Genomic DNA, 17,233 nt, shown 5'->3' on the forward strand with positions numbered 1-17,233 from the left:
AACCCACCCCTTCCACAAAAGAAAAAGGGAGAAGGTCCAGAGCAAGCATTTTAGCCAGCTTTGCGTTATACAGACGTGCCGTTGGGTGGTTGCGTTCAAATGGCGCCTCTCACCAAAACATGCTTCTAATGGTGGGCTGGACCGTTTTACGTGATGATGATGATGCAGACTTCTTCAAACCAATTAGGCTCATTGATGTACTTTTTCGCATTGGTGTCTCTCCCAGACTCTTAGTGTGTGTCATAGATGTTGCTGGGGTAGAGGGTGTGGGTGCTACCACCGCAGTGCTGCTGTCAGGGGTACTGGATGTACCAGAAAAAATGTCTGTCGCTTCTTCACTTCCCCCCTGCACGATCAGCCGCTCGTCATCCTCAGATGCAATATGAATGGATACATTTGGATTTGTTGTACGTGTGGATCACCGGTTCTTGCTCATGTGCGCCACCCAAATGATAGTGTGGTGTTTTTGGAGATGACCTCTCTGGCCTCCGGTACCATAGTTGGTACCAAGCTTACACCGACTAACTACAGTTTTACAAATCGAACAAACGACCATGTGTTCCCCCTTTTTGCTAACACTAAACAATTCCCAAACTGGGAACTGGAGATGTCTGCTGGTGGTGGAGGTGCTACTTTCAATGCCAGATGAAGTGGAGGATGGGCGAGGCTGAATTTGACTCTGTTGTGCACTTACAGCACCACTACTTGAGGTAATGGAGGTCGAGCTGGATGGAGGTCCCTGCCGGACCTTCTGACGAGAAAATATGGAAGCTGTCGGTCGTGTTGGTGTAGTAGATAACTGCGTTGGTGGTGGTACCAGTGTCACGCCGCCCACATCCCCCTCAGCAGCACTTCGGGATATGGTCAAAATGTCTGTCTGCATGCCCGCTGGGGCTGGAGTGACAGCTGTGATGACTGGGTCATCGTCAGACTGTTCATCAGCAGCAGAAGACACCACTTCTTGTTCGTCGTCATCAACCATAAGTGGAAGCCTTGCGGGAACTTTCCTTTTAGGCTTAGCTACCTTTGTCGGCTCATGGCGTGCCTCACTCTCAGACTGCATTGGTGGGTTCCAATCAACATCAAGATCATTAGAAGGAAGGGGGCTTGAAGAAGAACTTGTAGTAGCCCTCCTTGACCTTTTTCTTGCTGGGGATCTGGAAGACAATGGATCACCATCAGGAGGAGTGGCTTCCTCGGATGATACCTCCGCTTCAATCTCGATTTCCTAATGTGCCCCTACTTCTGGAGGAACAAGCATTGTGGGCAGTTGTGCCGCTCCATGCGCCTCTAGTTGTGCCTCTCGATGCGCCTCTCGATGCGCCTCTCCTTGCACCTCTACTTGCACCTCTACTTGCGCCTCTACTTGCGCCTCTACTTGCGCCTCTACTTGCGCCTCTCCTTGCGCATGTACTTCCGCCTCTCCTTGCACCTCTACTTGCACCTCTACTTGCGCCTCTTCTTGCGCCTCTCCTTGCGCATGTACTTGCGCCTCTCCTTGCGCATGTACTTACGCCTCTCCTTGCCCATGTACTTGCGCTTGTACTAGTTGCACCTGTGGTTGTCGTTGCAGCTGTGGTTGTTGAACACTCGTCAGCTGAGTTACACCCGGCGTTGAGTAGATGCAACTTTCTTGCGATGAGCCAACATCACTGGTCGATGGTGATTGAACAATTAAAGTGGCTGCCTCAGCAACACTCATGGGCTTGGACCTAACTCGGCGTGGTGGGATTGAGCCTAATGAAGTGGAGGTGCTGCTCCCAGCTTGGTCCCCGGCGGACACCGCTGCTGAAGCAGGTGTCGTTTTTTTTCCCAAAAAAGGTGTCTATGGACACACCAATCTCCTTGGTAGGTGATTCCACTTGCTTCTTCTGCTCCTTCTTACTGGCAGTTGCACTGGCAACTTTTTTTGTAGAGACGCTACGGCCACCTTTCTTTGGGCCCATCTTCTTCAGATGTCAGAACAGCAGGCCGCAGTTGCACGAGTTGCAGAGTTGTCTGTGGCCACACGTGACTTCACGTGACGTTGTGCTGCACACACCGCTGCAGGACTTCTTCCTGGCACCGGTGGTTCTCTTTTGCACCTAAAGGCAAAGGAAGCCAGAGGAACATCAGTTAAACACCCGAAAAAGTCGAAAAACACACAAAAATCACCACAATCCAATGCCACCCATGCCCTCAATGAGGTTTAAATTCAAGACACCCCACAGAAATACTTGGTCCATGCACCACAAACTACCACTGGGCATAATGAATGAAAGCAAGGCAAACTGGGTGCAGGCCTGAGCACACTGCCTGGCTTCCAAATGGCCCCTTGACCCCCACCCACATGGCCAGGCCCTGCCTGGACCAGGCCTCAAAATGGCCCCCACCCACATGGCCAGGCCCCAACAACACCGCAAAAAGTCGAAAACCACACAAAAATCACCCCAATCCAATGGCATCCATGCCCTAAAGGATGTTTAAAATCAAGAGAACACACAGAAATACTTGGTCCATGCACCACTCACTACCCCTGGGCATAATGGATGAAAGCAGGGCAGACTGGGTGCAGGCTTATGGCACAAAGCACACTGCCTGGCTTCAAAATGGCCCCTTGACCCCCACCACATGGCCAGGCCCTGCCTTGACCAGGCCTCAAAATGGACCCCACCCACATGGCCACTCCCCAAAGCACCCAAAAAGTCAAAAAACACACAAAAATCACAACAATCCAATCGCCATCCATGCCCTCAATGATGTTTAAATTCAAGACACCCCACAGAAAGACTTGGTCCATGCACCACTCACTACCCCTGGGCATAATGGATGAAAGCAGGGCAGATTGGGTGCAGGCCTATGGCACAAAGCACACTGCCTGGCTTCAAAATGGCCCCTTGACCCCCACCACATGGCCAGGCCCTGCCTGGACCAGGCGGCAAAATGGCCCCCACCCACATGGCCACTCCCCAAAGCACCCAAAAAGTCAAAAAACACACAAAAATCACAACAATCCAATCGCCATCCATGCCCTCAATGATGTTTAAATTCAAGACACCCCACAGAAAGACTTGGTCCATGCACCACTCACTACCCCTGGGCATAATGGATGAAAGCAGGGCAGATTGGGTGCAGGCCTATGACACAAAGCACACTGCCTGGCTTCAAAATGGCCCCTTGACCCCCACCACATGGCCAGGCCCTGCCTGGACCAGGCGGCAAAATGGCCCCCACCCACATGGCCATGCCCCAACAGCAACCAAAAAGTCGAAAAACACACAAAAATCCACCACAATCCAATGCCATCCATGCCCTCAATGATGTTTAAATTCAAGACACCCCACAGAAAGACTTGGTCCATGGACCACTGAGTACCCATGGGATTCTGTTGTGTGTCCCCTCTGAGGCGCAAAGCCGGAGGTTTTGTTGTGTTCCCTGCACGCTGTTTAAAATAACAAGCTGATTGAAATAATAATCGAGCTAATTTTTTTTAAAAACTGTATTATATTTTAATAGTGGGATTTTAGACACTATACTCACCTCGAGGCGAGATTACTTCGCCGAGGTTCATTTCGTTTCACCACGCCGATTTGCCAGGCGCTGAGAAACCCTCATTTCCACTTCAGGGGCCATCTTGGATAGGGAAGGCGGGCCGGAGATCTCGGCGCCCCTCCCGCCCTCCCAGGATATTTAAGGGTGTGACTCCTCTCCCCTAGTGATTCTGTTGTGTGTCCCCTCTGAGGCGCAAAGCCAGAGGTTTTGTTGTGTTCCCTGCACGCTGTTTAAAATAACAAGCTGATTGAAATAATAATCGAGCTAATTTTTTTTTAAAACTATATTATATTTTAATAGTGGGATTTTAGACACTATACTCACCTCGAGGCGAGATTACTTCGCCGAGGTTCATTTCGTTTCACCACGCCGATTTGCCAGGCGCTGAGAAACCCTCATTTCCACTTCAGGGGCCATCTTGGATAGGGAAGGCGGGCCGGAGAGCTCGGCGCCCCTCCCACCCTCCTCTGCCCCCATCGCCATGTATATAAGCAAGGGACCTGCCCGACCGCGCAGCGGGCGCGCCGGCGGCGCGCCGAAGGCGCACCAAAGGCGGGCCCGTCTGCGCCCGTCCGCGCCTGGCCCGGGCCTAGGGCCACCCCCCCTGGCCCGCTAGACCAGTCGCCTCGCATTCATTACTCTGCAGCCCAGCTTCTGCATTTTCGCCCCATGACTAGTGAAACCTGTTCGATTTCCCATCCAATCTCCCTGCTCACCAGCCCTGTAACTTACTGCTCGGCCTGTCATACTATGATGATCCCCGCTATCCATAAACCCCCGGAAAGTAAACTGCACACTATGAAAACTCACACGATAGCACTCGCAAATGTCCGCTCGCTTGGCAAGCATAGCCAAGACATTTATGAGTTGATCCATGACCACAAAATAGATCTCCTGTTCATGACTGAAACATGGATGGGCCCAGCATCCGACCCGGACTTGGCCATAGCAGTTCCGATGGGGTATACCACCCACAGATTAGATTGGCAAATCAAGAAAAAGGGAGGTGGCATCGCCATTATCGCCCGTGATACCTACACCGTAAGGTTCACCATTATTGCACAGACCTCGTGTGAAGCCATTGAGTTCTCTATTAAAATGTCTCCATCTTATACCTTTAAAGGGATTCTTCTTTACCGTCCCCCAGGGTCTAGAAATGACTTCATTGGCGCCTTCAGGTCATTTCTGGAAGTATCTGCATTAGATACCCCCTTCACCATTTTAGGTGATTTTAACTTTCATTTTGATGCTCTTGATATTCCTGACACAGCCACTCTACTTGCCGACTTATCTACCTTTGGCCTGGCCACTTTGGTTCATGCCCCCACGCATGAAGGAGGTCATATGTTAGATGGTATTTTTTCCAATGCCACTGGTTTTCAAGTTACAAAAATATTGCCTCTAACATGGTCTGATCACCATCTTATTCTTTCATCGCTACAAATTCATGATCTCTCTATTAATAAATCCAACTGTAATTCTCGTCAATCATACTTGGCATGGGATAACATAGATGAATGCAGCCTAAAAAATCTGCTCACAGATACCACTCCTTTGTTATCCACTGACCCTAATATAGCCACCTCTCAATTTTACCACTGGGTCAGTTCAGCAGCCAGAGATCTGGTTCAAGTAAAGCAGCGGTCATGCAATAGAGCTACCCCCTCGGCCCCATGGTACACGAACGAACTACGCACACAAAAACAACAGTGTCGGAACAGAGAGAGACACTGGCGGAAAGATTATTCCCAGGAATCCAAATCCCTCTACAAAGAATCGGTAACAACATATAAAAATCTTATTATAGATGCCAAGAAAAGATATTACTGTCACAAAATAGAAAATGCACAAAACTCAAATAAATGCTTATTCGAGACTACCAGACAGTTAGCTGGTTCTGCTGTTGATCTCACACCCCCCCCCCTCCCAAGCCCTTTGTGACGCCTTGTCTAGATTTTTTTTCAGCAAAGTGGATGATATTTACCGTAACTTTGCCGATACTGCCATAAGTCCCCACGAGGCCTTTACCCAGCTTGAAGGACCAATTTTTCAGCAGTTTGGAGAGGTGACCTGCCTGCAGGTTCTTAACATCAAATCCTCTATTAAATCGGGGTCAGCCTCGGACCCATGTCCTCTGAAGGTTATGCGGCCAATGATGGACACAGTTCTTCCATCTATAACTGAGATTTGTAACTCCATGTTTTCTACAGGCATCTACCCGGATACCTTAAAGAAAACACTCATAAAACCGCTCCTGAAGAAACCTTCCCTTGATAAAGAAGAACTTAAGAGTTACCGGCCTATTGCCAGTCTGCCACTTTTAGCGAAAGTGGTGGAAAAAATTATGAACACCCAACTTTCTCTCTTTATCGAGGAGAACAAAAGGCTCGACGAATCGCAGTTTGGTTTCCGTCGCTGTCACGGAACTGAGACCGCTCTGGTTAAGGCGGCAGATGATATTAGATCCATCCGGGATGCAGGAGGCTCTGCCATCCTGATCCTACTGGACCTATCGGCGGCCTTCGACACGGTCGACCATACCACTCTGGTCGACCGTGTCGAGAGTATAGGTTTCCGAGGCAACGCTAAAAATCTTATTGCCTCCTTCCTGGCTAACAGGACCAAGGTTGTCACTGTGGGACCTTTCGAGTCCTCCCCATTGTCATTACCATGCGGAGTTCCCCAGGGCTCATCCCTCAGTCCGACACTTTTTAACATTTATGTGTCGGACCTTGCCAAAGTCATCAGGGCATTTGGGATGAGCCTAACGTCCTACGCAGATGACACCCAATTGATCCTAGCTGTTAAGAATGATGGGCCACAAAAAGCCAACGTGCTTAACCAAGGCATGCAGGCAATAGGCAATTGGATGGCCCATAATTGCCTAAAATTGAACTCAGAAAAATCAGAGGTCATAATATTCGGCAATCTTTCTCCAGACTGGTCCTCCTTATGGTGGCCGTCGTCTATGGGCCAGCCTCCAGACCCGGTTGACAAGGTTAGGAACCTGGGTGTACTGTTCGACAATCGTTTGAACTTCCTGCCTCATGCCAACCAGATCGCCTCCTCTGCCTTCTACAAACTCCGGCTTATAAAAAAAATTCTGCCCTTTTTACCTGAACATCATGCAAAAACTCTGGTAAGCGCCCTGGTTCTCTCTACCCTAGATTATTGTAACGCCCTGTTTCTAGGTGCCCAGGAGAGAGTGCTAGCTAAAATGCAGGCTGTTCAGAATGCCGCTGCAAGGCTCCTAGGGCGAATCTCTAAATATCAATCGGTCTCACCAACTCTAAGGCGACTTCACTGGCTCCCAGTGAAAAAGAGGATAAAGTTCAAGGCACTGTGTTTGACATACAAGGCCTTACATAATGCCGGACCAGTGTTCTTCACTCAAAACTTAACTCCCTACTGCCCTTCGAGAACACTGCGTTCCTCCAATTCATCTGATCTGGTGGTCCCCCGAACCAAAACTGTTAATTGGGGCGACAGGCGGTTCCTAGTAGCCGCACCGAAATTGTGGAATACCCTCCCACATTCAATTAAGGCCAGCACCTCCCTCTGGTCTTTTCGAAAAAATCTTAAAACTTGGCTTTTTAACCTCTGATCCCTTTTAACTTTTGGACTTTCTGCCTCCCTGGGTTATACACAGCAGTTCTCTAGCGCCGAGATGCCCCCGGGCCTTCGTTCGCGCTTTACAAATGTTTTAAATAAAAATAAATAAATAAATAAAGGATGAAAGCAAGGCAAACTGGGTGCAGGCCTGAGCACACTGCCTGGCTTCAAAATGGCCCCTTGACCCCCACCACATGGCCAGACCCTGCCTGGACCAGGCCTCAAAATGGCCCCCACCCACATGGCCAGGCCCCAAAAACACCCCAAAAAGTCGAAAAACACACAAAAATCAACACAATCCAATGCCATCCATGCCCTCAATGATGTTTAAATTCAAGACACCCCACAGAAAGACTTGGTCCATGCACCACTCTCTACCCCTGGGCCTACTGGCTAGTGTGGCTTTACAGGCACCCCAAAATAAAAAATAAAAATTCCACATATAGTGAGCTAAAATTCAATGACATAAATGAGATTTAAGTTCAACAAAACTCACAGAAACAGTTGTATCATGCACCCATGACTAACCCTGGGCTTTCTGGATACTGTGGCTACCCACAATATATCTTTTTAAAAGTTGTGAAAAAGTTTTAAAATTGTAGTTTCAGCAACTGCAATGCCCCAAACAAACAACACCAACTTACTTGTAAAATCTCAAATCCAAAAGTAATCCAAAAACTCCAAAGTTCAAAAAGTCCTCAAATACAAATATCCAGCAGCAGCCACAAAAAGTAATTCTTCCAGCTCCAGATCCAAATGAAAAGTGACCAGGAGATGGACAAAGCACTGGGAGGAGCCTGCTGGACAGGAACAGGAAGTTGGAGACTCTGGGGCACTTCCTTCCTCCCACCCCCCCAAAAATGGACTCCTTGCACAAAAAAGTGCAGCCAAATCTCAATCTGAGGAGTTATTCTGATCAAAATCATGATTTTCAGAAGGTTTATGCTGCCTGCGGTGGATTTCTTGTGCAGAATGACATTTTTTGCAATTTCGGGAAAGCGAGCTGTTCAAATCTCCCGCCGGAAGTCAGCTGGGTGCTGCATCTACTTTTTCGGCATGGTTTACTCCCGCGATGCGTGATCGCGGGCCCTTATGACGTACTCGCGTTGTCAAACTCTCGCTGTGCAAGATGGCGGACCACGATGACGTATTTGTGGTCGAAAAACTCTCGCGCGATCACGCAGCAAGATCCAAAATGGCGCAGCACACGCAAACCGGGAGAAAAACAACTCGCCGAACACAGAATCACGGTAAGTCAACGCTGCGCCCGCGATATTGTATTTTTCAAGCGCGACCAAGCAAAAAATACTCCAGCTTGCGAATTTACGGATTTTTGGGCAAATTCGCGGGATTCACGGACCGCGAAATTGCCAAAAATCCGCAAGTTCTGCAAACGGAACGGATTTTGCGCCCACGGTTAGATAAAACCGAGATTCTTTACTGTGCGACAGGGAAGTCAACTCACTTACTTCCCACTGATTTCTGACCACTAGCCACAGCCAGTCCACTGACCCCCGCAGAGAAGGTACCGAATTTGGGAATAATGTTTAATAACAAACTGACCCTTGAATCATAGGTTAATAAAACCGTTGGTAGCTGATTTGCTATTATCAGAGCCCTTCGGAAGATCCTTCCGGTCCTGCCAGTTCAAGCTCGAACATTAGTAGTATGCAGTATCATCCTAAGCAGATTGGACTACTGCAATGCCTTGCTGCTGGAGTCTCTGAGATATTTGATAAGGAGGCTACAGAGGATTCAAACGATAGCAGCTAAGCTAGCCTTGAGGAGACCAAGACATTAATCTGACTCTATGGCCTTTTCGGAGCTACACTGGCTCCCTATACTGCAAAGAGTCCAATTTAAGTCTCTCTGCATAGTTTTCAAGGCCTGCATGGGTCCAGACCTAAACTAATGCAGAAGAAATGCACCTGGTATGTCCCTAGTTGGAGTCTTTGCTCCTCAGCTAGAAGGGTGAAGGTGCCAACATTTAAAAAAACGAAGTCAGGAGGTAGAGCCTTTAGCACCTCTGCTGCCCGACTAATTTGAGTTGAGACAGCTGCCGGATCTTCTTCTGTGCATGAAGAGATTAAAGACATGGCTCTTCCCTAGTGCATAACTCTACTATTCTGATGAGACCCCCTTAGCATGAGCCCAGCTGGCCACACACATGTTAGCGCCAGGATGCCTGCTGGGTGACAGTGTGCTTTACAAGTGTTGCAATAACTACAAAATAATTAAATAAATAAATAAATTGAGGATTCTCGCATCAGAATCGTTTTTCATTAGGAGTGGCACAAAGGATCATTAGGTGGTCCTGATGAAAAGCCTTGGGGTAGGGCTTGAAACACCTTTAAATACATGCACATAACCGCATACCTTTCAATTTCACCCTTTTCAATCATGCCAGCTATTGGTAAGAATAACTAATTTTCCCTACTTAGCCAGGTATTTCTCATTAGATAAGACCCTCCCATACTTATACCTCCCCATTCTTTATAGTATATGGCCAAAGTGCTCCCACATTTTCCTCGGTTGTTGCACGCCTGTTCCACAGCGGGACGGGAAGAACCCCATGATGAAGCATGCCACCAAGGGGAATCTTGGTGGGTGAAGGTTATTATAAGAAAAAGTTCACTTTTTTTTACCTAATAGAAAGAGTGGAAAGGTAGTCCACACAAAATGGACGGACTCTGCCTATTAGAATACGCATAGGAGGCTGAGTCCTCTGTATCCTTGTGTGTGGGTATATTTTAACTATTGGTTGTTGCCCTTTCAAAGTCCATGATTATTTTGAGTGGCCAGTAGTTGCTAGTTTTTACTTTGCTGCTGTTTAAAAGTAAATAGTCAGTTACACTTTGTTAGGTAGTAGTGCATATATGTGAGGAATGTTAGCGTTCTCATATTCACTGCGTATGATGTATATCTGTGTGAATGGTGAAGGGCATGCTTTAAAAGTTCTGTCATGCATTCAAATTTCACATTGGCTTCGTCTTAGGAGGTTATTTTTAGTTGACAGTATGATTATTCTTCTGTCATTATTGTAAGTGTCATGTAGGAGGAAGGGTTCATCGTTATATGTAGTGCATAGGTGTGGTGGAATCTGTATGTTGTGGTATTGTCTAAGGGCAGCAGGCGTTTGACTTTTTAGTAGATGATATTAATCGTAGGGATTTCTGGCAGCTGACCTGTAATGTGTTCAGGTACTTTTAAATTTGCAGTAGTGGACTCTTGTATGTGCTTTACTTCTATCTGTGGTTGTGTTCTCTGACATTAATTGCAATATCTCTTTTCGCTGCAATCCTTCCATAATTAGTATTTGCATACTATTTAGTACATTTCCAATTCATACACTTGGTGTTTGTGCCTTCCTGGTTGTATGTGTGCCCCATGTGTGAAAGCAATTGTTTTCCCTTTTTTGATGTGATATATGTGTCCTTGGTATAAACAGATTGGAATCCACTAAAAAGTGGTGGTGATCCTTAACGAGATGGGGAGCACACAGTGTTGTTTTAAATGCCCCTCACACACCAACAGGCCCCTTGGTGTCATGCTTCATCATCGGGGCCTTCGCACCCCTCTACGGGATGCGGCGTGCTACGACTCGCGGATATGCAGGAGCACTTATAAGTGAACTATGTGTATGTGTGTGGAGGACAACAATGTGAGTAATGAGGTGAGGTGAAAGCAGTGAAGGATAAAAAATACCTGGCTCGTAGGAACAAAACAATTTATTATAACCTCGGCTGGTATTGTTAAAAGAGTGCAAGGTGAGGTTGACAAATATACCTATTAGGGTATATCAACCTCTGAAAGGCGTCAACATGTTTCGGAGTGCTGGGACTCCTTCTTCAGGACGAGGATCTGCACATTGGGTCCTCACCTTACTCACATGGATGTGAAAAAAGTGTAAAAGGGTAATTTTATCAAAAAGCTAGGTGAAATGTACCTATCAGTGTTGTTTTTGTAAGCTCTGTTGCGCCCAATTGGCGTGTAAAGAACCTGTAGGATAAAAGAACACAGTAAACATCACAGTCGGACGTCCAGGACAAGGAAAAAATTAAATTCTTGTTATCTAAGGGTAAAAAATGAACCGGAATCTTGGCTCATGGACCCTATGGAGAAATCTTTAAAACAGACACATACTAGACACAGACATACATGTGGTGATAGTCCAACACAATTCTAGTTCCCAAAATCACTGGCTGTGAAAGAAGGTTGTGGGCTTACTTATGGATCAAGATTGTCTGACCTCATGAGCCCAAGCGTGGTGTTGGGGGATTCCTTCCTCACTGCTCAATATAGCAACCTAAAGGATGTTAAGGGTAGCCTTTAGTTTCACAAAATTTTGTACCAAAAAGAAGAGACTGGATGGCCCTCGTTTCTGCAAATCAAACTCACGGTTACGACACGGTCTAGTAGACTGCCTTCCCCACCACGCGGCTCTGACGATGTGAAAGATCATGTTTTCCTGGCCTTTTATACCGCTAGATGCACCAATTAGTGGGTTAAATTAGAAACGGAAGGATGCCCTTACATGGGTGTGGTACAGAGGGGAAGCCCGGTGTTGCGCGCTGGTCAGAAGCGTCATACGCAGAAGAACTGCGCACGCGCTGGGGATCACCGTCATCGTGCATGTGCATTCAGCGTTAAACGCGAAAAGACCACACATGTGCAGGGGATCAGCGCGACTGCACTCGCGCTTGCGTGTTGCTCTAAACAATTTCGTAGGATGGTTCATGCGTTTTTACATAGACGCTTAAGCTCGCGCATGCTAACACATGATAGAGTGGTATTTTGACGGATTTTCGGAACAGCATTCATTTTGCCCAGTCGTGGTATTTTGGGTTTAACCATTACAATGCCTAACAGAGGCCCACAAGGCACATAGTTTGTGGGCGAATTTTAGATTTTTAAAAAACCATTTGACCTCGAAGCATTCTTAAGATACTAGGTGGAACAAAGCAAATCAGAAATAACATATCAGCGTAACTGGCTCCATGGAATGTCATCATTTAACCCGGTGTTGTCCGTCCAGAGGCGGAACACCCATCTCTGCTCTTTCTCGAACAACCCTGCTTCTGTAGGGAGCTGTTCAATCACTGAGTGGAACAAAGCAAATCAGAAATAACATATCAGCGTAACTGGCTCCATGGAATGTCATCATTTAACCCGGTGTTGTCCGTCCCGAGGCGGAACACCCATCTCTGCTCTTTCTCGAACAACCCTGCTTCTGTAGGGAGCTGTTCAATCACTGTCCAGTGTATCTCATTGACACAGTGTTGGAATTCTAAGAAGTGGGCTGACATTTTGGTTGTTGATTTTTTGCATCTTATGTTACTTTTATGCTCATTGATCCGTATTTTGACCTGCCTTGTGGTCATCCCCACATATTCTTTTTTGCAGGGGCATGTGATCAAATACACAACGTTCTTACTGTTGCAGTTGGTAAACGTGCGTTGTTCCCAGATGGTACCATTTGTGAAGGTGAGGGTCTGGCTTTTTTTGGTTAAATGGCAGTTGTTACAGTTGCCACATGGGTGGTGGCCTTGTACTCCTCGTAACCTTGTTTGTTCAACTTTGTTTGTCGGAGGCCTGGTATGGACAAGCATGTCCTTCAAGTTCCTGCCACGTCTATGGGCAAAGAGTGCTTTCTCAAGGTCAAGTGAGCCACTAGTCAAAATTCGCCAATGTTTGTTGACCAGTTTGGAGACTTGATTGGAGACTGGGCTGTAAGTGGTGACACAGACTGTTCTGCTCGGTTGGTTGTCTCTTACTGGTTTTTCTTCCAAAAGGGCTTCGCGGTTATTGTTTCTGGCTCTTTTCATTGCTTTTTGGATGACCTGATTCGGATATTTTCTCTGTTTTAGTTTTATACCCAAATCTTTGGCCTGTGCTTTGTATTTTGTTACGTCGCTGCAATTGCGACGTAGGCGTAGGAACTGCCCGTATGGTAAATTCTCCCTCAGGTGACGTGGATGAAAACTGTCAAAACTGAGGAGGCAGTTCCTCGCTGTCGGTTTGAAATGTGTCTCAGTTTTTAACAAACCTGTCTCATGATAGATGTTGAGATCTAGAAAAACCATTGAGCTGCTAGACATCTGGTGGGTGAATTTTAGGAAAGGGTTTTTGTTGTTGAGCCACTGCATGAACTCAACGATTGATTGGGCGTCCCCTTCCCAGATCACCAGAATGTCATCGATGTATCGTCGCCACGTGAGGATTCTTTCCCTGTAGGGATTGTTCGGGTGGAGAATTTTGGAAGACTCAAGGTAATGGACGTATAGTCCCGCCAGACTTGGGGCAAATGTGCTCCCCATGCTGGTCCCGTGGCTTTGCAAATAGAGAGTTCCTTCGTATTCGAAAAAGTTCTTAGTAAGAGCTAACGAGATACACTCCATGACCACTCCCCGAGGGGTTTGATATTTCCATTGACTTGAGTAGAGTACTTCCTCAATAATCAGTAGTGTCTCGTCATGTGGGAGGCTCGTGTAGAGACTCTCTACGTCAAGACTCAACAGCATTTGTGACTCAGGGTTAAAAGGGTGTTCCTGTAACAGTTGGAGAACTGCTTTGGTGTCTCTGAGATACGTATTTGTTGCTTGAACCAGAGGTCGTAAGAAGGCATCCGCGAACTTCGACAGCGGCTCAAGAATTGATGAAATCCCGGAAACTATGGGACGGCCTGGTGGGTTCTCAAGGTTCTTGTGGACCTTGGGTATAGTGTAGAAATAAGGGGTGCGAGGGTTCTTCTGAACAAGAAATTCTGATTCTTTTTTACTCAGCCAATTGTGTGCCAAGGCTTCCTCAATCATTGCCTCTATTCTCACTCGTAGAGACTCCGTTGGATCTCCTGCCAGTATTTGGTAGTTCCGGCTGTCAGAGAGAAGTCTCCTGCATTCTTTGTCATATGCACTGGCAGTCTGTATGACTATTGCCCCACCTTTGTCTGCAGGTTTTATAATGAGGTTATTGTTTTGTTTTAATTCTCTGATTGCTTCATTCTCCAGTTTACTCAGATTTTGGAAAACCCTTTGCTTGGTATCTATTTTGTTGAGTTCAAGCATAATTGCGTTTTCAAATGCTAAGACTTCAACCGGTAGTTGGTTGTCTAAAGGCGTGAAATGAGACTTGGGTTTTAAACCTGTATCAGAGGTTTCTTGAGATGGTTCCTTGTCTTTAAAGAAAGCCCTAAGTTTTATGGTTCTGATGAAATCTTGGATTTCTTTATGTAGAAGGAAAATGTCAGGTTTATTAGTAGGGACGTAGCCTAACCCTTTGTTGAGCACTTCACGTTGTGAATTAGTTAAGGGCCATGGGGTTATATTAATAACTAAGTCCCCCTGTTGCTCGTTGATGCTTGATTCGCGGTCATGCTCCTCGTGCTCACTCGGGGGTCTGCTTCCACTGGCGGTTGCCAGTTGACGTTGTTTCCCTTCCTGTTTCTCCCTTTGCGAGTATTTTGGCCCCATGATAAAAAAGGCTGAGCATTCTGAGGTGCGTTGGTTTGGTCTGGCACCCATTGGGGATACATTTGTCCCATTTGTGGCGGGCCACATTGGTATTGAGGAAACTGAAACTGATTCTGGTAAGGAAAGTATTGGGGTCCCTGGTACCCTCTCCAGCCTCTTTGGCGGGGAAATTGAGACCTTTGTTGCCGGAAACCTTCCCTCTGTTGTTTTCTCTGATTGAAACCACCAGAATTCGTACTGGTAGAGCTACCATCCGAGCTTCCGCTATCAGTGTCATTTGCGTTTCCTTTCATCACATAATCAGCGCTTGTGTATGGATATGCTCTTTCTGGGGTGAAGCGGTCCTTATCCTTTTTCAGTTTGTTAAATTTACTCTGTTTTAAAGTGGCCTCAAAATCTTTCATTTGTTGGTTAAGTTCTTCTAAACCTTTTTTCAAATCGGCTGGTGAGATGAAAGCTTTCAATTGTACTTCTAGTCTCTGGATTTCTACTTTTAGTTCCAAGGATTTTCTCGTGGCTGTTTGAACTATCAGTACCAGCCAGTCCCTGGTACAATGCCAGGAGATGAGGGACCAAGCTTTTTTAAAAATCAGGTCATCCTGGAAGATAAACGGTTCATTTTTGACCAATAAACCCTGTGGGGATATTTTGTTCCTTAGGTATTCCCTCATTAGTAGCCCATGTAGGGCTGCCCTTATTTGTACTTTTCTCACGTTCATCAGCTCGTCCCAGTCTGCTACTGCTGGGCTCGGGTCGCTGTTGCTTAGCCCTTCAAAGGGATTGACCTCAGCAAGAATTCTATCGATATCGTCTTCGCTGAAGGTTAGGCCGTGTTCGTCCTCCATCTTGGTTGTGGGGAATGGGAAGATTCAGGGTGTTGGTTGTAATGTATGTCGCGTGTTGTTTGTGTGGTCTAAAAGAGGGAAGGGGCTCCCACAGCGGCGCGCTGTCTAGGACATAAACATAACAAGAGGAGGGAGGGAGAGAAAAACAGTGGATTCAGTCTCCCTTGATAATTCGTATAAACAGATTGGAATCCACTAAAAAATGGTGGTGATCCTTAACGTGATGGGGAGCACACAGTGTTGTTTTAAATGCCCCTCACACACCAACAGGCCCCTTGGTGTCATGCTTCATCATCGGGGCCTTCGCACCCCTCTACGGGATGCGGCGTGCTACGACTCGCGGATATGCAGGAGCACTTATAAGTGAACTATGTGTATGTGTGTGGAGGACAAGAATGTGAGTAATGAGGTGAGGTGAAAGCAGTGAAGGATAAAAAATACCTGGCTCGTAGGAACAAAACAATTTATTATAACCTCGGCTGGTATTGTTAAAAGAGTGCAAGGTGAGGTTGACAAATATACGTATTAGGGTATATCAACCTCTGAAAGGCGTCAACATGTTTCGGAGTGCTGGGACTTCTTCTTCAGGACGAGGATCTGCACATTGGGTCCTCACCTTACTCACATGGATGTGAAAAAAGTGTAAAAGGGTAATTTTACCAAAAAGCTAGGTGAAATGTACCTATCAGTGTTGTTTTTGTAAGCTCTGTTGCGCCCAATTGGCGTGTAAAGAACCTGTAGGATAAAATAACACAGTAAACATCACAGTCGGACGTCCAGGAACAAGGAAAAAATTAAATTCTTGTTATCTAAGGGTAAAAAATGAACCGGAATCTTGGCTCATGGACCCTATGGAGAAATCTTTAAAACAGACACATACTAGACACAGACATACATGTGGTGATAGTCCAACAAAATTCTAGTTCCCAAAATCACTGGCTGTGAAAGAAGGTTGTGGGCTTACTTATGGATCAAGATTGTCTGACCTCATGAGCCCAAGCGTGGTGTTGGGGGATTCCTTCCTCACTGCTCAATATAGCAACCTAAAGGATGTTAAGGGTAGCCTTTAGTTTCACAAAATTTTGTACCAAAAAGAAGAGACTGGATGGCCCTCGTTTCTGCAAATCAAACTCACGGTTACGACACGGTCTAGTAGACTGCCTTCCCCACCACGCGGCTCTGACGATGTGAAAGATCATGTTTTCCTGGCCTTTTATACCGCTAGATGCACCAATTAGTGGGTTAAATTAGAAACGGAAGGATGCCCTTACATGGGTGTGGTACAGAGGGGAAGCCCGGTGTTGCGCGCTGGTCAGAAGCGTCATACGCAGAAGAACTGCGCACGCGCTGGGGATCACCGTGACTGTCATCGCGCATGTGCGTTCAGCGTTAAACGCGAAAAGACCACGCATGTGCAGGGGATCAGCGCGACTGCACTCGCGCTTGCGTGTTGCTCTAAACAATTTCGTAGGATGGTTCATGCGTTTTTACATAGACGCTTAAGCTCGCGCATGCTAACACATGATAGAGTGGTATTTTGACGGATTTTCGGAACAGCATTCATTTTGCCCAGTCGTGGTATTTTGGGTTTAACCATTACAATGCCTAACAGAGGCCCACAAGGCACATAGTTTGTGGGCGAATTTTAGATTTTTAAAAAACCATTTGACCTCGAAGCATTCTTAAGATACTAGGTGGAACAAAGCAAATCAGAAATAACATATCAGCGTAACTGGCTCCATGGAATGTCATCATTTAACCCGGTGTTGTCCGTCC

The sequence above is a fragment of the Lissotriton helveticus genome, chromosome 5_1 (genome assembly GCF_964261635.1).
Source record: "Lissotriton helveticus chromosome 5_1, aLisHel1.1, whole genome shotgun sequence".
Lineage (NCBI taxonomy): Eukaryota > Metazoa > Chordata > Amphibia > Caudata > Salamandridae > Lissotriton > Lissotriton helveticus.